The sequence below is a fragment of the Phaenicophaeus curvirostris genome, chromosome 5 (genome assembly GCF_032191515.1).
Source record: "Phaenicophaeus curvirostris isolate KB17595 chromosome 5, BPBGC_Pcur_1.0, whole genome shotgun sequence".
Taxonomy (NCBI): Eukaryota; Metazoa; Chordata; class Aves; order Cuculiformes; family Cuculidae; genus Phaenicophaeus; species Phaenicophaeus curvirostris.
This window is the reverse complement of record NC_091396.1, coordinates 27,483,624-27,510,154: the sequence shown is the minus strand read 5'-3', so window position 1 is coordinate 27,510,154 and position 26,531 is coordinate 27,483,624. Positions and strand designations below refer to the sequence as shown.

The window sequence follows — 26,531 nt, the reverse complement described above, 5'->3', positions numbered from 1 at the left end:
TTAGCTAAACTGTAAACTAATCAAAGAAAAAGAAAGGAACAAATAACAAAACAGACAAAGGGGTGAGACAGTTGCATGCATCATTATTGCATTACTCTGACACATCAAACAAAAGAGCTACAAATTTCAATTCAGCTCATTCTAAACTCTTCTTGCACTGTTAAAATCTGCATTTATCTTGTGTAATCTTAATGAGCATACTACAAAGGATCAAGAAATGGTCAATGGCTATTAAGAGAGAATTATTCCTTAAAGGGATGCCTGGATGTTACTCAGTCCATTCCTTAAACAGATCAACTACACCTAAATCGTTCCTGATGGAGGTCTGTCAAGCCCGCACACGCTCATTTGGAATACTCTCTGCAGCCTGGAATTACTTTTTAAAAAATGTATTATTAACCTTTTTCAAGTAGTCATAAATAGAACTCTATTAGTCAAGATTACACATAAAGAGACATTTTATGCAAAACACTGTATACAAAAGTTCTGAATTGACGCCAATTAGGTCACACTAAATGGCTTTCAGAGGTCCTGCAACATAAAACTTTCTATGATTCTGTGTTTATTTTATAAAAAGGGTACTTCCTGCCTATTACTTCTATAATGTTATAGAATTTGGATGCCTTGGAAATGCTCTGAGGTTATTTTAGTATTGAATTAAGCATGACATGACTCATTTGCAGTTCTCTAGAAATAATTTTTATCCTCCCCAACAACTGGGTATTTTTGCTTAACCATAAAATAGAGCTTCTCTTTCCCTCTCCCACACATACAAAAGCTTGTGTGTGCTCTGCCTAAATAAATGAGATGACAACGTCTTTTTCACAACACAAGGACATATTACAGATAATTTTAAATTCAAATGCTTTAGAGACACTTTGTAGGGAAATCAATTCACACCAATAAGAAAGCAAAGGAACTGATGAATCAAACTATGAATTCTGACACCCCTCCTACACAACAGAGGGCAAAGTCAAATTTACTTCCAGAGGAGGAAGGTGGAAGAATTTTGTTGGTAGCTAAATTCCTGCACCGACAATTTTGGTTTAGTTTTTTGTTATCTTCCATTCCCATGTTTAAGTGCCTGTAACAAGCCATAGGATAGTGCAGTAGAACAAAAGCCTAAGTGGCAGGAACCTTGTAAGCAGTTTGTACATTCCTTGAAACACCTGGAGCACACAAATCCTGAAACAGGAGTAAAATTCAGAGATTTCCTATTATGCTCCTAGGACCACTTAGAGGCTTTACATACCCCATTATTCATTATCAGCACATTATTTTATGTATTTTATAGGACAGACTGGTATTCTTCTGCTGATGTGAGCCATTTCCTGGACGGCAGCACAAATAACTAAACATATGCAATTATACAGACACACAGAAGACATACAAAACATAAGTTTGTCTAATCTCCTTGCAATGAATTTACCTGCTTCTTTCTTCCCTTTTTCAACCCTTTCTCCAGCATTCCAGAACTCCTGTAAAATGAGAGATATACCTGTCTGTATGCTTCAGAGGACCGCCTTGCTATGTGGGATGTGCAATATATCCAGGACTAATGTTGGAACAGGTCATACGATCTCCAGGATGTACTTCAGCTGGTGCCAGATCCATCTTCAAAAGTCCCTGAAAGAAAAAAAGAAATCCATTATGTTCTTAATGATCGCTCTTTGAACTGCAGCTGCTGGAAGACAAAAGCAAATTCAATTACATCTTCTGCAGAGAGAAGGTTTTAAAATTAATGATGCAGAAACAAAGAGGTATGTTTCTGTGGATGTGCCAGTTAATGAGTGAGAATTAGCTCAAGAGAGCAGGAACAACTGAACTTCTGTTATGAACCAGACCATTGGTGGCGTTTGGATACTTGTGTTTTCCAGAGTACGAAACTGCAAGCAACAGCTAATAGGAAAACAACCTGCCCTATAAAGGACTACTGAAAACTATGTGGCTGAAAAGGGTTCTCATGTTCCTTGAATCATTTTGGCTAGGCACCACCTCCACCTAATGCAGCAGTCTGAGAGTTCCTGTTATGTGAGAGAAAGGAGACAGAAGCAGGGAACAGACACCAATCTTATTTTGCAGTAGGAAAAGAGAGATGACATGATTTTTATTTTACAGTTCACACAACAGAAGACTGATCTGCAGTGGTGCTAAGAAACAAATCTGCAGTTTAAGTGACAGCCTTATGCATTCTTACTTCTGGGAAAAGAGAAGTCCACAACACCTGAGTTAGCAGTATTGATACTTTCTAAAAGTTGAGGCCAAGCAAGGTTTTAGTTCCAGGCCTGGCCAAGTTCAGCTGCTAGTTTAAATACTCATTTTCTAAGTGTTTGGAGTAATTGGATTGTTACAGCCAATAAGCAGACGTGAAATAGAATTTCATGACTGTAGAGTGGAGAATTTTATCCCAAATACCTTCCAAGTTCCGGCCACACAGAACTAGTTTTTAAGATCATTTTGTGATTCTGGAAACAGTTACGTGGTTCAGCATAACAGATTTTATCTCTTCTGTCTTCAAGTCTTTGGTTAAGCTTTTTAAACATTGCACCTAGCAGAATTCATCTGATCTCATGAAGCTTCTAAAGGAGGCCAGATGCCCAAGTACAGCAATCCATTTTCCCAGGGAAGCTTTTAACCAAGCACCATTCGAACACAGGCTCAAGTGCATCAACTAAGGGATATGATGACAAGTTGTAACATTCACAGCAGGCTGAGTGAGTTGCAATTAGTTCCAGCAAGGTTGAGTTTGAGATAACATTGCTAATTTTAGATCTCCTATCAGGAATGTGGGATTGGGATTAAATATGTGAGGAATTGCTTTCATGTGCTGCAACACTTTATCTGAGAAATACAAATATGAAGAAAGAAAGTGGAAAAATGCTAAGCATCCACCATATGTCAAATAGAATAATAATGTAACTCCACAAACCAAACTAGTTCTGAACTATTTAGCTGTAATGCTTATGTTTAACTTTACAAAAGTGCATACAGATATGTGAGTAGCAGCTGGAACCTCTTCACTTTTAGCTCAAGTGAGCGAGCTTGAAAACCATGTCTGCATGCAATCTCTCAGCAAGACTTACAAGGTCATCTGTGTGCTTGTTGCTAGTTTCTCTAGAGGAAGTTACAGATACTTAATGATACTGAAATCACACAGGTCAAGTACCAACATTTTTAGAGATCAATAAGATTACCCTCTTGGCAATATATGACAGGAACATTAAATTCAACAGCCAGGAAAAAGTTCTAATTGTTGCTCAGAATGCTCTTAGTAGCACACACAGGAGGGTAGATGCCTCAACAGCACACGTAGCCACTATGGAGGGTCTGTTTCCCTAAAAAGATTTCAGGTATAGCTCTGCATTTACCTTTACAATATCATATCAAGCCACATCTGGATCTAGCTCACTTTTATCCTTTAATTTTTAAGCTTGAATCTTCTCTGTTCAAATTAATTCTTCCTCCTCTTCTTCCTCTTCATTGTTGGGACAAAGCGGAACGCAGCCATCCTCACTACTATAAGAAAGTCCAAACATATATATATTATATATAAAATATATTTCTATAAGATGAGTAAAAGCACATAAAATAAAATTCTCGCAAAGAAATCATGGAAGACAAGAAATATTTTCAAGGATGCTTTTTATTATGGAATACTTCATTGATTCTCACCTAGTCCCAGGAAGATAGGCGCACAATAAACGGTATTCTAAATATGTAGAAGTAAAATGCAATGCATTTTCCAGGGAAGTGATTTTAACTTATGATACTCACATACTTAGGAAGCCATGAAAAGCAATTATTGTGAGATGAATTAAATTCACTGTACAGATAACAAAAATGCAGCTCAAGTGAAAGAAATTTAAGACTAAAATAAACAAACAAACTGCTAAGGCTCTAGAAGTTAAACTGGAATTTGGCATTTATTGGTTCTACTCCCATTTCTGGACCTGTGTGGAACTTAGGTCATAAATAATACAGAATGGTTGTGTAAAAACAGGTATGCTAAAAATAAATACATAACTGGTATGCCAAAACAAAATAAAAATCTGTTCATGTTGTGTGGCTTTTATTTCACATCCCTCAGTTTCAGCAAATAAAAAAAATCCCAACTTTTTTGTTCACAGCTAATGACAGTGTCAGATTCTCTCAGGTTCTAGGGCAAGACTGCAGTATGTGAGCTTTCAACTCCTCCAAGAGGGGACTCCTCCCATAGCAGACCTACTTGCCCCAGAATGTTTTAGAATATAAAAGACAGAAAAATCAAGCACTTGCACTACTTAACTGCTTTAAAATTCAAATGGAAGTGCCAAGGAAGCATAAGTTATTATCAGATATTTTTAAAAAAGGAAACAAAAACACCCCACCAAAAAAACCCTCAAACAAACAAAGTTGGTAAGCAAGTGAATGACAAGGTCTGACATTAGTGGATGAAGCTGTGAGTCCATCTGAAATATAGAGATTGGGACTATAGCCTTCCTTCGACCAAGAGAAATAAAAGCACAAGATAGAGTATCTGCATCTTCAAAGGAAACAGAGTAAGGTGCCTCCTTCCCATTGCCATTGAAGAAAGAAACCATGCTTCAGGCAGCGTGGGTTTTGTGTACGTCAATCTTCTGTGTTCATAGTGGGGACAAATCCTAGTTGTCTTACAAATCCTCAAGCAGAAGGCCAGACTTGCAGCCCTATCCCTTCCTCAGACACATTCTGAAACTCAGCAGACCTTTTGAAACTCTAGGAAGAGCTCTGCAACTGAGAAAACACACTGATGCAGCACTCTCAGTGCTGCTTTTGGCATTGTGAGAGTCAGCAATCCCCACTTACATAAGACATCACACCACAAGCTTTGATCTCAAATCAGAGCACTGCAGACATTTATAAACCAAAGTAATACCAAAAGAAAGAAAAGCAAGAAGCTGACTCATGGCACTAATTACCCACCATGGGTGGGCAGGACTCATCTAGCAGAACACCACTAGGCTCATAGATTAAAAAAGAAGCAAGACATGGAAAAAGCTACCCAGTCCTTCATTTATCTTGCCTCTCCTCTAGGGATAGCTCTAAACGCCTAGGATAAGTTGCAGGGGGCTTCTTGAGATCTACCCACCTTTCCCTACCACCAACCCCTTGCAGTCTGACACTGGAGCAGCTGTCATGGAAGCAACTTGAAAAACAGCCCACAGCATGCCTTGCCTATAATGGACTGCTTCTGTCCAACCAGGAAAATATCTTAATGCTGCTGCTCAGGACTCTCTGGTATCTCTGAACACCCAAAAGAAGTTTCAGCCTTCTAACAGGAGAAAAAGCATCAAGGAAAAACGACAGACATATGAGAAGGTAAAATCAGGTATTTATCAGTGTAAGAACAGCATATGAGGACAGCAGGAAATGGACAATGAGAGCAAAAAAACAAACCAACATCATTATGAGGCATAGGGGAAAGCAGGGAGAACATAATCTGTTCAGAAGCAGGAAAACTACAAAGGAAGAAGCCAACAACATAACAGGCTGTATTAAAAAAAAATAAATAGTACCACTAGATTAGTAGCGGCCTTATCTAGATTGGAAAGATGTCAAAAGGAAGAGAATCTCAGCAGCCTGTGCTGAATTTAATCATGAGTCAGAGCTAATTCAAAGAGGAGAAAAGATGTCTGAATCTCTCAGAACAGGATAACACACTCCCTTGTCTGTCCCAAAGCACAGCAGTGGCATTCTACTGACCATTAAACTAACCCATCCTGCAACATTCTGTTCAAGCTACCTACCACATCTTGTATTCTGATTACCATAAACAGCTCAGCATGAAATCAAACCCCTACACATTGTCTCAACTCATAACTAAGTGACACCATCAGACCCCAGAGAGCACCAACAGATGCTGTCATGACATTACCCACTGCATCATCCAGTGAGAAGCCCAGCAAGAAGAGAAATCCAGCATCAAGCAGCAGATGCAGAATGCTGCCCTCCAAGAAGGAAGCAAACTCTCCAGCCTTGGCCTGAAGCATATGCCACACAAAGACAATGTTAAAAGTGGGTACATCTCCACAATCTACGTGTTTGCCTCTTCCTATTTCTACTGTAAAGCAGCTAAACCATATGCAGGGGTGTTTCCTGTATTTTCTCCTCCTTTCATTCTACTGAGGCGAGCAACTCCAATTCCTCAATACAGGAAACCTTTCTTTCCAAAGCCTGGACTCATATTCTGCCCCATCGTTCTCAAAACCATTTTCTTCTCTGCCTCCACTGCTCTTGGAGGGAAGGTCAGCACTTCCTCTAAGAATTAGGTGGAAATGTGCACAGAAGCAAATATTCATTTTGCTTTATGCTACTGGCACATTGCTTTACGAGCAGGTTGGTTCATTCTCACCTCCTACAGAAAAAGCACATCTTGAAGCTGGCTCAGACAACAGGAGTGAAAGGGTCATTGCCAAGGACAGGTTTGTCACAGAAGTAACACACCAAAAAACAACTTGTGTTCAAAGCAACAACAGAACTGAAGTTGCAGCACTGCTGCTGAACAACACTTGGAAGCATCTCTCTCCAGAGAAACACGAAATTCAGTTTGTTATGTCCCAATACTTAAGTTGTCTAACCGTAAGGAGATCCTCAATAAAAAAAAAGAATGCCCTGGTGGTGATTTTGCTCACCTTCATTGAAAAGCAGAAAGCAAACAACTAGTACCAGAGAATCTGTGCACTGATCCACCAGAAACTTGAATTATGAGAAGAAATTCCATGGAATGTGACTTACCTTTTGAACAATACAACTCAAGATCAGTAGAGCCTATGTGCTCTGTAGAATAATTTGGTTGTGAGACTTGGAGCTGTTGGAGAGAATAACCAACCCCCAAAATGAAGAAAAAAACTCAAATAACACAACAAAATGCTCAGCTATCGGTAAAAGAGTCCTCTTAAGATTAACTGTATAATACTGCGTAGAGGAGCTAAAGTACAATACAATGCTTTCTGTTGCTTTGTGGCAATTGCAAAACAGACTCCAATCATTGATGTGACAGGAGAAAAGTGAATGTCTTAAGAAAAGGATGTATGTGTAACCTTTTGCAACACCACAGATCCTTAATGACATTAAAGAGAAAAAGCATAGATGAAGTTTTCTGAAAGTAAAGCAGTTAATGCATGCAGACCCAACTTCAGGAGCTTGTTTCAAAAGAAAAATCACCCATCCACACTTTCCTAAGGTTTTTGTCACTAAAAAGCCTTGACAAAAAGGCATCTGCCTAGTCAAACACAGAAAACTGAAAAAGGTGTGCCCTTCCTGCTACATTACACCTACTTCTGCCTCTTCTCCATGGCAATGCAGGCCTAGATGTGTCAGTAAATCAGCATCTGAAGGAATTCTTTTTCAACTGAATCAAGTTTGCATTCCCTACAGTAAAAGTGTGGAGGGAGAAAAATATTATTTTTATTGCCTTGTACTCAATTCATAACTTATTCCACTTCTTACATCAACTGCTGAAGGGATAGTCCAAACCTCCTCAGGTCCAGCCTCAAATTCTTCAAAAAAATTTACTCCCCTCTTTCCTTATTTCTTAGCTTTCAGACATGTTTCATCCTGGATTACAGTTGCTAGGCTCTCACTTCCTAGCTCTTTTGAGCACTACAGACTGAACTGACCATTTATCAACTGACCCTGTGGAAGGAACTGGAGAATCTCTCAGCCTAATTAAATTTCACAGACTGAGTAACCAGAGGACTAGCTTTTGAAGCCTTCAAAACTGTCACTGCTGAGAAGCATGATTCAGACACAAACAGGAAAAATACCAGTTTCTGCTTTCAAAACTTTTTTGGTTTTCTTCTGCTGGAATGAGTGTAAATCTTTCATCCATTCCAGCTTCTCAAACTCCACATTGTTCATGTGAATCCATTTCCTCCTGGGTTTAACAGGCAGATCATCGTCTTTGAGAGAGAACAGGGGAATGGCAGTCTTGCCTTCCAAGGCAGGGATGAAGAAAATACTATTCTCTTTTTGCAACCTCACTTGGCTTAAAGACGGCATCAAATACAGGATTCATGTAAAATAAAAAAACTCCAGTTTTAAAGCTGACTGTTGGCTGATGCATAAACATCAAAGGTTTCATGAGAGCTAGAAGAGGACATAAATAGCATTGTAATGAAATACATAGACAAGGCTAATTTGGGAGAAGCTGAACAGAAGTCAGGACACATAAAACAAAACAATCAGAACCAGGGCAGAAAAATAGTATCAATCCTACTTTTGAGAAGGCCATCTAATATCATCCAAGGAGAGGATGTTAGGGGAGATGTGAAGTGACTCAAAAGTATTAATGAAAAGAGGTTCAAGCAAATTATTGGAAACTAATATGATTTCAGCCTAGATACACTGGAGAGAGCATAAACACTACTATTCATGTTTTATTTGCATTTGCAATGCTGCTCTTCATTCTTCCCTCTAAAGGCTGGAGGAGATCAGTTTGTGAAGAAAAGATCAAAACAACTGAAAATTAACACAGCTGGCCTAAGAAACAGCACAGTGGGGATAGTGGGCAGTTCAACAAGATTTCAATGGTGCAAGTATTAAAGAAAGAAATTATTGATTTAATTTCTTATAAAGAGCTTTAACTTTGAAGACAACTTTTTAAGCCAGGTAACAGACACCTCTATCAGGGGAGATGCAATACTTGACATAGTGATCACCAACGTAAGCAAGCTAAACAGGAACACCAAGGTTGGAGGCAGTCTGGGATGCAGCAATCACATACTGGTGGAGTTCAGAGTCCTAAGGGATATGGGTCAAGCAAAGAGTAAAGTCAAGACCTTGAATTTCAGGAAGGCAAACTTCCAGCTCTTCACAGAATTAGTCAATGGGACCCCTTAGGAAACTGCCCTCATGGATAAGGCAGCAGAGCAGAGCTGTCAGATCTTTAAGGATGCTTTCCATAGAGCACAAGAGTTCACCATCCCCAGGTGTAAGAGACCAGCATGGCTGAGTCATGACCTGTGGCTCAAACTAAAAGGCAGGAAGGAAACGCACAGGCAGTGGAAGCAGGGTCAGGTATCCTGGGAGGAGTATAGGGATGCTGCCCAGTTGTGTAGGGATAGCATTCGGAAGGCCAGAGATGAACTTGGTGAGGGATGCAAAGAATAAGAAGGGTAGTCAGATGAAGTCCTTGGTGACTGGAAAAAGGGAAACACTGCACCCTCTTTTAAAAAGGGTAGAAAGGAGGACCCTGGGAATTACTGACCTATCAGTCTCACCTCAGTGCCTGGGAATATCACGGAACAGATCCTCCTGGAAGCTATGTTAAGGTACATGGAGGACAGGGAAGTGATTCAAGACAGCCAGCATGGCTTCACCAAGGACAAGTCCTGCCTCACCAACCTAGTAGCCTTCACTGAAGGAGTGATTACAAGTGACTATATCAGTGGACAAAGAAAGACTCATGGATGTCATCTATATGGACTTCTCTAACGCCTTTGACGCAGTCCCCCACAACATCCTTCTCTCTAAATTGGAGAGATATGGATTTGATAGATGGACTATTTGGTGGATAAGAAATTGGTTGGATGGTCACACACAGAGGGTAGTGGTCAATGGTTCAATGCCCAGATGGAGACCAGTGATGTGCAGTGTCCCTTGGGGGTCTGTTCTGGGACTGATGTTGTTTAATATCTTCATCAACGACAGACAACAGGATCAAGTACACCTTCAGCAAGCTTGCAGATGACACCAAGCTGAGTGGTGAGGTCTGACATCCTTGAGGGATGGGGTGCCATCCAGCAACCTTGACAAGCTGGAGAAGCAGGCTTGTGAAAACCTCATGCATTTCAACAAGGTCCTGCACCTGGTTCAATGCAACCCTCAGTATCTATACAGACTGGGGGATGAAGGGATTGAGAGCAGTCCTGTGGAGAAGAACCTAGGGATCCTGATGGATGAGAAGCTGGAGATGAGCCAGCAATGAGCACTTCCAGCCCAAGCATATCCTGGGCTGCATCAAAAGTGTGCCCAGCAGGTCAAGGGAGGTGATTGTGCCCCTTTGCTCTACTGAGACCACACCTGGAATACTGTGTCCAGCTCTGAAGCCCTCAGCACAGGAGAGACATGGACCTTTTGGAGCAGATCCAGAGGAAGGCTTCAAAAATTATCAAAGAATTGGAACTTCCCCTATGAAGAGAGGCTGAGAGAGCTGGTGTTTTCCAGCTTGGATAAGAGAAGATTCTGAGGAGGCATTATTGTGGCCTTTCAGTACTTAAAGGGAGCTTTTAAGAATGATGGGGTAAAACATTTTAGCAGAGCCTGTAGCAATAGGACAAGGGGTAATGGTTTTAAACTAAAAGAGGAGAAATTTAGACTAGATATTAGCAAGAAATTTTTCACACAGAGTGGTGAAATACTGGAACAGGGCACCCAGAGAGGTGGTAGATGCCCCATCCCTGGAAACATTCCAGGTCAGGTCGGATGGGGCTCTGAGCAACCTGATCTAGTTGAAGATGTCCCTGCAGACTCTGAGGGCCGGACTAGATGGCGTGTGAATGTCCCTTCCAACTCAAACCATTCTATGATTCTATGAACTAGAAGAATCTGAGAAACAAGACGTTTGTACCTGACATCACAAGAGCTGCCCTAGGAAATAAGAGATTAGCATGTGGAATAATCTCAGAAGTGAAGGGACGGGAGAGATATAACTGGGAAGGTCTGAACACTAGGAAAGGTAATGCTTTGCTACTAGGAAACTACTCCATATCAGCATGAGAAGATACACTATCTGAAGCACAATCACACATAAGGACAGAACAGGCAGTCTGAGGGCACAAGAAGCAGTAGCATCGCTCCTGCTGGAGCAGCCCAGAACTCATCTGCACTGCAGCTACTAGTTCTAGCATTCTGGTTTTCTCTTGCAAGGAACAGTAATTCCCATTGAGATGATCTTCTTTCATTATATCTCCTTCTCCTGATAACTGGCCTGAAACCTAAACTTCTACTTTCCTCCAATTAGCAGATAAACTTTCAGGAAGGGCACTCATCCTTTCGACAATGAAGCTTCACCCTTATGATCAAGGTGGTATTCAGTCAGGTAAGGCACCAAGCACAGAGTTATCTTCCACAACCAGAAAGCCGTTCTACAGAATTCCAGCCAAAAGCTCAGCATACATTTTAATTGAAGAGAAGGAAAAAGCATTTGAAATGTAAGAAAGTGGAATGTTTGTGGGTGGTAGGCGCAAAACCAGAGGAAATAAAATCAGCAGAAAAATTAAATCTATCAACATTAGTAATTCAACAAATTGTTTTCTCCTTCTCCATTAATTACTAAATTGACAGGGTTGAGTTAATCATTCTAAGAGGATTACACATATTACCACCAGCCCTTAGTATTATGATCCTGTCAACAAGAAAAAAAACAATATATTCCAAGGCATCAGATTGTTCAATCACTGAGAAATCCCTTTACAGAAACACAAGCTGCCAGTGTGAATGCAACATTTATACTGAACTTTTTCAGATCTGGGTTATATTAAAGGCTACCACCCAACCTCTTCCCTTTCTGCTTTGCTTCCCTTTTTGTCTTGGTGCCAGAATTTACTTTTCCACTAGATAAGATTATAAATTGCTGGATAAAGGCTTTGCCATGTTGTTTATTGGAAACAGTAGTCTTTTATCTCATTTGAAGAGACAGGTTTGACTTTTGAGCAATCCCATTGCCTTGTGTCATCATTCTCTCCCTGGAGAAATTCAGAATGACCATTTCTGCTGGGTTATTCATGATGAGTTTACTTCTGCACACAAACAGATACAAAAATAACAACAGTAAGTGCTGATGTCAAATTAATATTTTACAACTGCCGTTGGCCAAGATGGGCTGCATTCATAAACTCAGGTGCTGGAAAGGTTTCCCTTCATTTTATAACTGTGTTCCAGCTCATCCGTTCTCTGTTTTTTCAAATACCCTGGGAAAACTCCTTTTCTCCTTTCCTGTGCAGTCTTCCATGGGAAGCAAAAGATGTTGTCAGCACATGACGCTCTAACATTGAGCTATTCCCAAGATCACTACTATAATCTTGCTCAGCCTTTACATGACATGAAATTCAGGGAAAAGCATGCTAACAAGGTAGAGAGAGATGTCACGAACAAAAGGGTGGGAAGTATAAGAATGGGAGCCTAAAATCACAAAGAAAAATAAATGGCTAAAGAAAAAACTGCAGTGAGGAAAGCAACAATAAAAGCAGAATTTTAAGAGGGAACACTTCTTTTCTCCACCATGAGAACAAGTGTGTTGCTCTAGCCGCTGGGGATAAAGTAGCTTTCTCCTCATACAGGCATTCATGGAGTATTAAAGAGTTCTGTCATAAGAGGCAATAGCCCTGTACAATTCCAAAAAAGCAAAGGAATACTCTACAGCTTAATACTTCCCTCCATACACAGCACAAAAAAAAAAAACGGTAAGCTGTGGAAACCACCATGTGGGCTCTGAGATACAAGCCGCAGAGCCAACTATCAGGAGCAGTGCCACAGTAAGACATATGCGCTATATGAACAGTTTCCCTGAAATGAGATTTACCAATCACCTCCATGCTATCCAGTGAGTAAATCACTAACTCTACCTAACACCCTCTTGTCCCCAACCCATTCCAGTTAAAAGAAATTATTCAAGCCTCAGCTGAATCTCACTACCACACTCTTCTGTTTCCCTGTTCACACAACTAAACAGAAGAGCAATGATACTTATCGTTCAAAACACATTTTCCCTTCAAAGACCTCAGAAGAAATTTCAGAACTCAAGTAAGACCACTGAATAGCTCACCTCCGTTACACCCTTCTAATCAACAGAGCCTGACAAGAAAGAACAGCGATGTTCTTTCTCGAACCCAAACCGTATCTACTTTGTACATATCATGGTAAAATTCTGAGCTGGAAAACTAACAGTGCCACATCAATCAAATCTGGATCAATGTAAACACCATACAAACCTTACATTTATGTTCAGGACATTAACAACAGGCACTGTGTGTCTTACCTGAGCTTTCTACCTTCATATTTTCTTCATTCCTTACAGATTTTTCCAGACCAAATTCCTGCATGGAAAGAGATGATCCTACACCATGCATAGCTTCATACTCCTCCAGTTTGTTCTGCTTCATTTTTAATTCCTTTTTATGGCCTTCATTACCATTACATCCTGAGTTTAAGAAAGCAAATAAACTGGAATTTGCAAGTATTGACAAAGAGACAGAAAAAGAAGTGACAAAAGTCTCAAAATACTTGATATGCCTATAGCTTCTGCTCTTTATGTTTTAGCCTTTTCATTTCCATTCCACGTGCCCTCTTCTTCTGTAGCAACTGTCACTTCTTTTCAATCTGAGGAACTTAACTGCTTTATGACCTCTTCAGCACATAAACTGGCTACAACTGGTGAGGAGACACCAAAGAAAGAGCTGATAAACATCTTTCCAAGGCAAAGCAACAATAAAATTCCACATATTCTCTCATACAAATAAAAAAGTAATTGTTTCCTTCCCCCTCACTGCCACTGAAAAGGCACATCCCAAGCAAGACTGTTCATCCTGGAGAGAATTCTGATCTGTGATTCTGGGAGGAACCCAGGTCTGACAGGTTGCCTACCCTGCCTGCAGATCACATCAATCCAAATGCTATGAGAATACACCAAACATACACCACAAAAAGAATTACCTGCTCTTCACTGAACTGTCCTATAGCTGTAATGAATGGTCTAGATATTAGGTTAGGAGAAAGAGAACTTGTTTGTTCTGAACTGACTTCTCATCCCAAGATTCAATTATGGTCTGACAACGTCCAGAAAAGAGACATGGCTATTCTCTTCATGCTTTGAAGGAAAAAAAGGAACATTTGGGAGATAGGGGAGTTTTGAAGGACAGATAATAACAGAAGATGGCATTGGGATGCTCATGGCATGGGTGATCACTAAGAGCCTGTGCACTGTGCCTTTAAAAGGTACAGAAATACTTCAGTAAGCAGTGTCAGAGATGTATAAAGTAACAGAATACAAAACCCACATTTGTTATTTATCCTTTGGAGGACAAAGAACAAGCAATTCAGAAATGCTCTGTACTTGGGAGAAGTCATCTCTTTTTGCGGTGACTCCCATATCTCTGAAACAGTTCAAAGAGGACACAGTGATCTATCCCACACCTGGGATCACTGCACACTGTCCTCATAATGCAGTTTAAAATCTCCCTTGGCGAGGGAGAGGCATTCAGCCCAGTCTCTGTAAAGCACTTATATTTTCTGCTGAATACAAGCAGAGCTCTTACTTTCTCAGGTAGTGAAGTCACACGAACAGTGACAAACAAGTCACTGACTATGTCAATCTGTGCACAGTACATCAGTAAGTAAGCCCATTCTTGTCCAGAGCCTCCAGAAGCAAAACCAGAACAGTATCAACAAGCAGACCCTGAAGACGCTACCCAGCATGGATTTGCCTAGCCATCCTCACACACCACACCACGGAGTCTCCTCTGCTTCCTAAGAGGTCAATTCAGAAACTGGGCAGCATTAAACATGCACATATTATTCACACTCCTGAACACAGAGAAAAAGTCTCTTTAACTCACATCTCTGTGCCTGTTCAGTTACAAGTCATCAGTAAGCCAGGAATTTAGTTTAGGGGTTGCTTCACCATGCATAAATCCCTAAGCACGGATATTTTGGGAATGACAGATTTTTCACCTCACATGGTTTGGAGAGCTCAGCTCTCTGAATGAAGAATGTACCTAAAGATTCCATCTGCAATTATTTTGCACAGTTCCTTTGTCAACTTTCTAGTTATACTGATGCTGCCTACAATGAAGATCATTAACATGATCTTTAAGCTAAATGCACAAGACTTACACATTTAAAATGCCACTCACGCCTAAATTTGATGCTAGAGAATCTGAAATGCTGAAAATTTCTAACTCCCTTGTTTGCCACCTACATGTGTATGTCTGCTCTTCTTGAGCACATAAAATCATTGAAACCAACACCAACAAGTTTTACATTGCCCTAGACCACAGAAAGCCTTCTCAAACTTAACATGCTCAGGGTTCTCCCTCATCTTGTCATCAGCTGTCAGTGACAGGCATTCCCAGACCACCACAGTGAGCAAGGATGCAAACCGGAGACCAGACCCCTGCACCCAACAGCCAGGTAATTAAAACACTTTTTCAAGAAGTTCAAGACTAGCTGTAATTTCTTCTGTTCCGCCAAGTACAGATCAGAAGTGAAGTCTTCCACATGCCCACGTCTACCCCATCCGGGTACTGACAGTTCCAGCCCAAGTCTTACGTTTTTGGAGGGGAAAATCCAAGGCGCTCTCTCACCTCAGCACTGCTATGGCCATCCTAAAAACAGCTTTGCTTTCTTGTCTGTTTCAGAGAATTACATTTTAGGACCTGAATACATGTACATGTAACCAGGTATCCGATGTGCAAAGTAAGATGGTGTATGGATCACCTTATCCCACAGCAAAGGGGAGAGAAGGCAGACTTAAGCTAAGCTGCAATGAAGAATAAAGACTCTTTAATCTTCACACTTAATTCCTAACCACAAGCTACTGACATGATATGGAAGCTAGATTATCCATGTATGCAATGAGAAGGAAACCCAAGCTTCCATCTTTGATCCGAGTTTGGTAAGACTTCAGAACACCAACACATTCAGTGAACTTCCACACCTCTAGGGAATTCATCCTGGGAAGCACATACCCAGCTGAGCCAGAAGCCTTTCCTTGCTCCTGCAGGATCTCTTCCTCAGATACAGACCACAGCTTCTCGAAATTCTCTTTGCTAATAGCTTGAGCTTCCTCCTCACTCTTTTGGCTTCCAAGACTCTCTCCCATTATGAAACACGGCCGCTAAGAGGTCAAAAAGTCATCACTATTATCTATAGGATCCAGCAGAGAAAGCAGTATGAGATTTAAGTGACCATAGTATTATGAACATATTTCAATTTTGTCATAACCAGGCTTGCATTATTTCTTTTTTTTTAATTTCCTTGGTAGCCAAATTAAAATAGGAGTAAAGGAGTCTATCTAGCTTCAAACAAAACTAAAATATTTGGGCTTTCATGACGTCACAATAAAATGTTGTTTCCACACTGTTTCTTTAGGAGTTCGAGGAGGCACGGGGGTAAAGGAATTTTGTTTCTTTAATGCAAAGCAACAGCAAGAAAAGCTAAACTAGCACATAATTCACAATCCATGAGTCAGAGCATTCTTATACATTAGTAAATACTAGATACTTTCTCAGCCCAAGAAAATTTGAACCTGCACTTGTATGTGAGGTGAACCATGACCTAGCAAATATTTGTTGAGTGAGACAGAGAACTAGAATTATTAGGTAAACCAGTTTCCGGAGTGAGACAGGGTGTATTCTCAACACATGCTTCTAACAATGTCCTGTGTTCACCTTTAAGGCTTAAACATAGTAGAAGTTTTAGCAGGGAGGGCATTTTCCCTACCCTGAAGAAAATTAGTCTCCTTTATCACTTGATCTAAATCCACTTTGGTCAGAGCAAGACCTACCAGTCGTCCTGTAGCCCACTATCCAAGGACTCGATTTAGCGGCTTTCTTCCTTACACTTTGTTCATGTATTCCATATAGCAACTTGGAACACCCTTATGATCCTAAACCAGTCAACCCTGAAAGCATCAACCCCCTGTTCAAACAGCAGTAATGACACTCATTGTAACACCAGTAAGGTTTGATACTGCATGTTGACTAGAAATAGATGAGAAGCCAGAGTGACCTCCTAAACGATTCAGTAAGCTTTCCACAATCAGCAACTGAGCTGAGAGTTACCAGGCACACATACTTTGTTATTACAAGAAATTGAGCTCCCCCTCTTCTCCGCTTACTTCTAGTGATCCTGAGACAAAAATCATGCTGAGGAGGCCAAGACGGTTTCCGATACCTCTGTTGTGTTACTATATTTTTTACAAACATCGTACTCGAACAGGATCACAGCTACAGCTATACCACATGTATACATACCATAGCTGTAGATGTATTTACCTTTGAGACAGAATTACACATGCACAAGTGTAACAGGATCTATAGCAAACACAGTATATTGAACTGGATAGTGGACTTGTGCACACAGAGCACAGCATATCTAGGGGTTCTTACCAATTCTCTGACAGAGGTCAGGGCAGATAGAAACCTTAGTCAAATGGTGATAACACTCAAATGACAATCTGGCCCATATTTTAATGTGAGAAAGAGCATGTCAGGGGAAAATCCAGACACAGTGTGGTCCTAAGCAAAGAGGACTGCCCAATAAAAAAGAAAAGAAAAAAAAAAAGGCCTGGTTATGTCAGTACCAGCTGAAATGGTTTTATTTTTCCTTGTCACACTGCCATCAGACAAGTAACTGCTGGAGGTGGCACTGACTCATCAGCACTGCCTCACAGCATTCCTTATGGAGAAAAGCCACGGTCTCATGGCAGCAGATCTGGTGATGGAAGACTGAGCTTTCAGCTTCTAGGTAGGAGTGAGAACCACATCACTGCGGTTTCAAGCACCATCAGACGCAAGAAGAACCCTCTTCCTAAAATTGTGGAAGTCAACAATGAAACAAGAAAAACTTTACATACAACAGAGGAAAAAGAAGACAAGACCCTTGAAAAGTAAATCTATAAGGGCCTGTGTGAAGCAAAAAGGAAATCTGCAAGAAAGGTAACCCAGTTTTTAGAATGTTAGTTTGGGTCTCAGACCATTCCAAACCCTTGTCACGCTACAGACATTCCAAGTGACCTTCAGGTTCCTAAACTGAGGACAATACTGCTACTTTAATTTAAAAACAAGGTGCACTGATATTATGGTCACTAAGGCTACGTAAACATGGTAGGCTGGATAAGCAGAACCTTCTTTTCTCACCATCCTTAACGCTGGGAATAGGCACCTCTCCTGTTGCTCCCTCAGCATCCAGTGCATCCGGAGCAGCTGATCTGATTTGCAGGCACTCAGCAGCAGAAACTGTTGGTGCCTTTTCAGCAGCTCTTCTCGCTGCCATCTTGTGCAAAAATGCTCTTTCTTCCAGATCCAAACTTCACCTGCAAACAGGGAAGCCACGTGTCACCAGTTTCCTCTCCAGACACCCACACACACCTGCCACTAACAAATGTATAGATATGATCCTAAAGACAGTCTCAGATCAAACTTTAGGACACAACACATAAGCTGCTGGCAGCCACTTGCCCTTTTCTGTGCATGTGCTATTCCTTTAACACACAGTTTAATGCTAGGACAGAGAGACAAAAATATGAACGTTTTTGCAACCCAGAGAAGGAATATGATTAATTATAAGTGAATTTAAGCCAGGCAAGTACATCTAAAATATCACCAAACACAACAGTTCCAGCTTTCCTGCTGTTAGGAAACCCTGCATAGCTGAATACTTTGAATTTCTGGGGATAAATGGGGCAGTACTGTACTGTGCTTACCACATGCTTGGAACAGGCATCTTATAAGGTGATTAGAGAGCAGCAGGGTGAAGAGATTTACACGGTAAGAAGTAGGCAAGTGGAGCTAAAATAATCCTGACTAAATTACTGTGTTACTTGCCCAGGCAACGGAAGGGCAGAGCTCTGAACAGCCTTGCACAGGATGCACAGGAAATCCAGAGCAGACTAAGCAAAAAACCTCTTGCATGTCCTCAGTCCAGAGAAGCTTAAAAGTCAGTCTGAACATTTGGTAGCTGCTTTATGCACTCCTGTATCGAGTAAACACAACTGGTAGTTAAAAAAGTATAACTCTCCTTTCAAAAAAGCTGTCCTTCAAAATAAGCTACCTTCCCAAAGCAACCACAGCTATCAATCACATACCAGCTCCCAGCATCTGACTCCCACTCAGCTAGCAGCTCTTGCTACTACAGCAATGACTGATGATAGCAGCCATGGCTTCCAGTTTTGTAGCCTAAGAAAAAAAAAATGTTTATGTCAAAATCCAAAAGGCTGTGAAAGATAATTTGTGCAACTGTACTTAAATATCATGCCAGGAGGAACCAGGTGCAACTTTAGTAAGTACAGACTTAATCAAACCTAGTGGACAAATTAACAGAGATTGCTCCTCAGAGGAAAACAAGCAGAACAAGATCAATTCTATTACAACAGTGCAAATTTGATCCACCTCACTTAAAGCGATTGCCTTTTTCCTAAACCAAAAGGATTGCAATGTTATTTAACTGCAGGGTATGGACTGCCTACTTGACGGCAGCTTGGTAGAACTCTCTCCTCCTACACTAAGGTGGTAATGCCAGAGACACTGTTGAGCCAGCTCCTCATCTTCAGCATGCCAAGTCACTTATTCTGAGCCCTACCACTCATTAAACACTAGGCATTGTTGTGGGGAAGTTTCAATAGTTAACGAAGGTAGCATAAAATAGCCGCTCCCAATCTCACCTCACTTTTTATCTCAGGTGAAATGCCCTTGGAGATGGGTCTCCCATGGGCACTGCTACTGCACCTGTCTCATTCCTGCAGCAAACAATTCAAACCTGTAGAAACCATCACAATAGCCAGGCATTTTCATAATGTTTAGCTAAAAGTGGACTCAAAAACCTCTCAGATGTGCAGCTCATAAGCTTTCTGCTACATTGCTGTCAGGCTCAGAATACCTTGTACTTACTTAAAGCCAAAGCAAAGCTATTTTCTGAAAGGCTGGGCTGCCAAACTCCACACACCATTCAAAGAATCAGATAAAGGAAAACCTGGGCCAATGCAGAGCAATGAGAACATCTTCCTTAGAAAGCCCAGAAACTCATCCAAATCAACATCGCAGCACATGCCTGCACGAAAACAGTGTGACCTGAAGAAGTCTGGACTGGAAAGCAGATTCAAACTCATAGCTGACAGCAAAAAATATAGCCAAAGAAATTTTTCTTTCAAGGATGCTAGTCTACAGGCCTACAACTGCTTCATTACATTGTAGAAATAAAAAGCAGCAACAGAACTCTTCACTTCTGTCCACTGCTCAGTTTACAGCATTAAAAGAAAGCCTAGAACATCACATAAAAAACCAGACATACAATAATTTTGTTGAAGACTGCTATAATGTGTTGATCGCGACTCTCCAGTCTTTCCTCTGGATCTTCATCCCCAAAGTGGACACAGGTACTTTTGATCTTGGACTTTTTTGGAAGAGGGAGAATATCAGGAAAATCTGGGAAGGTGAAATAATAAGGCAAAAAAAAGCTGCCAAGTTACTTAACTATAACTACAGTACAAGAGGTACCAGAGAAAAAGGCTCCCTAATAGCACCTATTATTGCTTTGATGAGAAACAAAGACAATGAGGAAGCAACAGGACAATTAATAGCTCTCTGCTTCTGACTTGTGCTGGGTAGTGGAGAGAGGCGTGTTCAAGAATTTTATTACGTATTGCCACCAAGGTCTTTGTGCATAAGCAGGAAAGGGTACTGAGACCTGACTGCCAGTATTAAGAGAAGAAACAAGGATGGATGTATAGAAACAAATAGCGTCCTTGCAGGTGGAGTTCAGGCACAGAAAAGCACATTTCCACTGCCAGCTCTAACAGTGAGCGATTTGCGTGATCATGAGTAAGTCAAGGCCTCCTGAAAACTTCTTGTAAACTGGTATTGTATGACCTTACCTGGAACCAAGCACTGCAAGATTTAAACTGTTGTTTTAAAGAAAGCACCTCGAGATTCCTAAAGTACATGACAGAAGTGTTTGTTACTGCAGACATAGGAGAACAAAACTACAGGAAGGAGGCTTATCAATCCAGATCTGTTGTCTTAAAGCTGGAGCTGCTAGCAGAGTTAAATCTCCAAGACTCTGAGAACAGTGTCTGGACAGATGGCAAAATGAGCACTGAGTGTCCAGTGTGTACAAGTCACAGAAAATACCTCTTGCACCGCGGCTGGCAAGATACCAAATACAGATGATAAATGTAGACAACAGCAATGTGCTGGAAATGTGGTTCTACTGGATGCTAGTAACATTGGACAACTGCATTTTCCAACAAGGCTACAAACAATACTGGAAGGAGGACACACATGCAGGGCAAAAGCAACACTGGTCTGAGAGAGAGGTGAAAGGGCAAGCACTGAAGAACACTGAAAGGGTTCACTGAAAATTTCAAAGAACCCCACAAAAGAAAATACTATCCAACATAACTACCTCTTTGAAGTCCTGCAGTGGGGGTCTCTCAGCATCTGCACTTCCCTCCTCCTTCCTCTTGTCTGCTTTCTTCACAATCTTCAATACAGGTGAAACTCTAGCTGACAGGAACTGGTTTTGAAAGTACAGCAGGTCTGCCTCAGACTCCCCAGGCTTCGGTCTCAACAAAATCCTGCCTTCTTGTTCTTGCAGTTTGGCCCTGTGTGCTGTCCACATGGAACCTACTGAAGGCATGGAAAACTGGTTATAGAACTGGATTTTCTGTGGAGAGCATGGGAACAGCAAAGGAAAACTTAATTTTTGTTCCACTCCACTGTTGCTGTACATACTGCAACCACCCTACTTCAGGATCACCCCAGGACACAATTAGTTGTCCCAGACAAACTGTTTACTTTGTTCCTCATTGCCGAAAAACTCGCTACTAGACAAGCTAACACCTGGTCTACCAGCCAGCTGAGGGCAGAATGACATCCATCTAGCAAAAAGCCAGCTGGCCAACAATAGTAACACTTCCAGAATGGCAAAGACACAGCCTTGGATTTGCAAAGCCACAGAAGCACCTAGACCAAGACAACAGATCAAACTAACTCCAATATCCACATCAATCAAGAATGTCAGAGACATAGCACCATGCAAACTTCCCCCCTCCAGCATACAGTCATCTCGGGATCTCAGTGTTATCTGTCAGGGTGCAAAGGCTGTCAAGAGAGATTTGGACAATGCACTGGCTCTCACTGACTCTGCTCTACTTCACACTCAAATCTCCTAAGTGAAAAAAGTTTTTTCTTCCTTATCTAGTCCCTCTGGCTTTAGTTCTCCCTCAGCCTCTTATTGGCATAAGCTATACTATTTCCAAGCATTCTTATTCACTGTCCAGGTCGGTCCTGGGTTGAAAGCCAAGGGTGGTATTTATACAGATGTTTACCTCTGTATGGATGAGAACTTACTAGGAAGGCAACCTCCCATGTACTGTGCATGAAAATATTTGTGAGCATTACTCCCCACCTCTTATTCCCAGAGCCTAGGTCCGTCAATCCATCTTGCAGGCAGCAAGTAAAGTGTTTGCAAATACGTATCATTCTAATTGAATCACTGATCAGCACTAATGCTACAGACTTGACACCCTCCCACACTCAGTATGTTGAAATATTTTGTACATATTTGATCTCTTCCACTCTTAAAAGGCCATCAGGACTCAATTACTATTTATTGTGAAGTTGGAAAGTGCATATGGATTTTTAAAACTACAATTATCTGCTATGTGATGAGGCTGTACGCATGAGAAAATACAAAGCTTGGGAGTAAACCTGCCATCATCTCATACCAAAACAAAGCTCAACCATTGTGCAGGGACAGCCCCAGCTCTGAAGCCAGTATTTTGTCTTATGCTATTATCACACTTCATTGTAAAATATGTGGGGAGATACCTTTTGGGAAGGATGCTAACAGACACAAGAATTACCTTATGCAGTATTTATGACCTACACTTGGAATATATATACACCACCTTCAGGGATCTCATTCTTGACCAAGGCTGGTTAGACATGATGCTGTTGGTTCCAAGAGCATGAAGAGGTCCAGGGACTTTTACCTTTGGTTGCCTTTTTTTTTTTTTTTTTATATCAAGGCCTTAGTGTAAAATCACCAACCACGTAAGACTCACTGAAACTCTTTTTCCTGCCCTTCATTTTGTGCAAAAGTTGGACTAAAAACATTCAGACTTGAGAGTTTTGTGAACCAAAATAAAGTGGAATTTCAGAGGTTTGAAGGCTTCCAGAGACTCCATTCACTTCAGCATTTCATGACTGAGGAACCAGACCTCTTCATCCGATGCCAGCATCACAAGCCAGTTGCTTGATTTCAGACAGCTCAAAATACTGACCTTAATGAAAGCTGTCAGCTCAAGAGTCCCAGAACAACAACTTCTATTTACACCAAGTCTACATATGGCACAAGCAGCAGCAAGGGGAATTTCCCTGCTCCATCTGAACAATAAAACCCTGCCCAAGCACACAGGGAAAATGCCCAACTTCTGTGCCAATGCTGTCAGGGACATCTATGGAACACAGTCACTAGCAAAAGCTACTTCATGGCAGTAAGAGAAGGTAGCACCTTGCTACGGTGCCTTGCTGCTGTCAGAGAAGGACTTAACACAAAAACACCTGGGATGTCATTGCAGTTCTGACTGATGCCAGGAATGCAGAAACTTTCCCTTTCAGCCCAGTACCATTGAAACTGCACAGCAAACATTGCAACTTCTGCAGACAGCTCCTTTTTTGCGCAATCCTAGCATAAGCACACACCCACTTGCTGTTTATTTATGGAGCTTTCTATGACAACAGGGGCTCCAATAGTCATACTTAGGCTGATAGGACCCTCTTTGATATGCCTAAGCAGCACCACACGCATCAGAAGCCATGTGTTTCATGCCCTATCATCATAGGCTTCAAAGCCCAAGTGAGGATGATGCCAGGATTAATAAATACAAAACACTCAGTTATAAGCAAAGTGCTAATCTTCCTGCAATAACCCTCTTCCACACAGGGACATGTATACGCTTGTCTGAGTCTCTGCATATTAAAGACATTAATCAAAAATACAGGGGGGCTTGAAGCTGCCTCCATTTGCCTGAGGAACAGTTGGGCACAAGGAGCCAGCCATGCAGCCACTGTCTAAGGTTAGATGTTGTTTCAGAAACAACTTCCTCAGTCATTCCTTCCTCCATACAGAGACCACCCAAATGTAAAGAGTTACAAGACAGAGTTGGGCATTAGTTTGGTGCGAAAGTAGATAAAAGTTTTAAACATGTCCTTCCCCTCATTTAACCAAGTCTAGAAACGTAACACAGAAAAAGGCCTTTGACTTGGTCCTTCTGCAGTCCAACTAGCTAGAAATTGCTAACACAGATATGGCATTTGCAGACAGACAGAACGTAGAGAAAATAATCTTTCTTCTAACAGTGCCATTTTCCAAGCCCTCTGGAAGCCATCGAAACACATTAGCAACATTGACTTGGCCATCACAAGGAGTAATTCTTATGGAGAGAAAACAGGCAAGAAAAATAGCACACTACTGATGATCACCACTAACCCAAACACTGCATGGTCTGGTTTCTCTAGTCTTACAACAGGCTGTTTAAAAGCTAACCACACATGCAGAGTTTGCCTAGAGGGACCACCACCTAGCTGACATATACAACCTGATGAGGATACTGTCCTAGGAACTCACGTAAGAGATCAGAAATGCTGTCAAAGGACAATAAGCAACATACTCAACAGAACATAGCAATTATTATGTGAACACATTACCACCTGCAGTTGTATCCACCATCCGCACTAAGTTTGAATAAATAGTTTTCTGTCCTGCTTTGGACTTCCCATGGATACGGTTTGGAAAAGTCAGTTAGTGCTGCTGGAAGTTTTACAAATGCAGCTGGGAACAGTAGTCTTAAGTCAGACTAAAGGAAGACACAAAAGCACAGAAGGCAAAGCCATATACTGCTTCAAGTGCCAACACACACCTTTGGATTAACTGACTTCAGCTCAAGTGTAAGCCTAAGAAGGAAGGCCAGTTAGGACAATACAGGACCCTAATTATCAATTAATGCAGCAGCAATATCTCAGAGAGGATGGCATTTATTTTACAGAAAAAAAATGAGTTTGTAATACCCTTCCAACGCTTCTCAGAACCAGTATTTAAGCTTCTGAGGCCTATGTTGCCAACCTCCGCCACTACTCTCAAGAGACAAACAACATAAGAATCAGGCACAGCTTCTGTTTGAACAAAGTACTGCTTCACTCTTGTCCAAGCTTTTTACAGTTGCCATTATGCTACAAAAAAAATGTATTTACTTGACACAACACAATGCCATTCTGATTTTTATTTTAGTCTACCTCATCTGCACGTACAATGCATTTTTCTTCTGCAGCAGGAGAGGCCTATAGCACAAGGGACACACCTGCATCACAACAACAGCCATGAACTAGACACGGTTAACAGAGAAAAGGTAGCATGCACGTGTTAGAGCAACCAACCATCTCAGGCTCTTGCTAGTTTTTTCCTTTTTTTCTTTTTCCCCCCACACTCAAGTCTACAGTTTTGCATTCTTTCGCTGAAGTTATCAGGTTTGGGTCAAGGAAGAATACAAGGGCCTGCTGTCAATCAGTATCTTAAATAAACATGTTTCTTCATACCTTATGGTTAATGTATGGAATTAAAAGGAGAAGCAAAGAGTCACACCTCAGCCTCTCCAAGACAGTTCAGCAGTCAATGGAAAGGTACAATTTCTCCACTGTGGATTAGTGCTCAATGAAAGCCTCAGTAAGGATTCTTGGCTACTTTGCAAAATGGTGATGTTTTGCTCTGTAATCTGTTCTGCCAGAAAAAGGCTTTCTGCACAGAATACTGCAATGACTGACACTCTAAAACATCTAGACTTGACAAGACAAGCAGCAACTTTCATCTGTTAGAGAGAAGGTAGATACCTGTGAAGACCCTCTTCCCAGAAGGAAAAAAACCTGTCAAAAGCTGCAAGAATATCTCCTCAAAGAGGCTCCACAGCACCCACTGGTAAGATTCCACGACTGTTGCTTTGCCTGTCAGGCACATACCCCGCACACGAACAAAGCCCCTTGCCTGCAGAAACACTCCTGTCCCCAGCTTGCCTGAAGAATCCCTGCAAGAAAGAGGCACCTGCACGGCAGGAAATAAAAGCAACACGATGCCATTAACAAACTGAGGAGCGGACGCACCCCGACGCTCCCACGGGCTTTCACTAAACACGTCCGAATCGAAGCCTTCAAGACACACGCGCGGGCCCGGGCCGGAGACCTCTCCCTGTCGGGGAGCGCCGTGGGGTGGCGGCACAGAGCGAGCCCCGGGGGTGCCTGCGGCCCTCTACAAGCCGTGGGGATGCCGGAGCCCCGGGACCCCGCCGGCTCCCCGCCCGCCCCGCCACCCAGGGGACCCCGCACCCTCCGGCCAGGGACAGCCCCGCTTCCCCTGCAGCCCTCGCCGCCAGCACTCCTGCCCTCCCCGCCACAGCTACTTCCGCCCGGCCTTGCGTCACTTCCGCCCGACAGATCCCGCCCGGGCCGGAGCCCTCGAGGGGGAGGGCGGGGGGAGGTTCCGAGGGCCAATCGTGTCCCGGGCTGCAGCAAAAGCAGCGCGGGCTGCAGCAAAAGCAGCGCGGCCAGCAGAACGAGGGAGGGGAGTCTGCCCCTCTGTTCCGCTCTTGTGAGCCCTCACCTGGAGTATTGTGTCCAGTTCTGGAATCCTCAACATAAGAAGGATATGGAGCTGTTGGAACGGGTCCAGAGGGGGGCTACAAGGATGATCAGAGGGGCTGGAACATCTCCCATACAAGGACAGGCTGAGAGAGTTGGGCTTGTTCA

General features: G+C 42.0%; 1 long non-coding RNA gene across 5 annotated transcripts in view; it reads right to left on the bottom strand.

The window, feature by feature from the left end:
• LOC138721246 (uncharacterized) overlaps nt 1–26,117 on the bottom strand; it is a 63,693-nt gene extending 37,576 nt beyond the window's left edge. For 2 of the 5 annotated variants that reach the window (XR_011337524.1, XR_011337520.1), the window contains exons 1-4: nt 25,623–25,873; nt 21,139–21,362; nt 3,369–3,516; nt 1,499–1,626 (exon numbers count right to left, since the gene is read on the bottom strand). This is a non-coding gene — a long non-coding RNA (uncharacterized lncRNA). The other 3 variants (XR_011337523.1, XR_011337522.1, XR_011337521.1) reach the window with 3 other exon arrangements.
• Nucleotides 26,118–26,531: the final 414 nt, after the last annotated feature.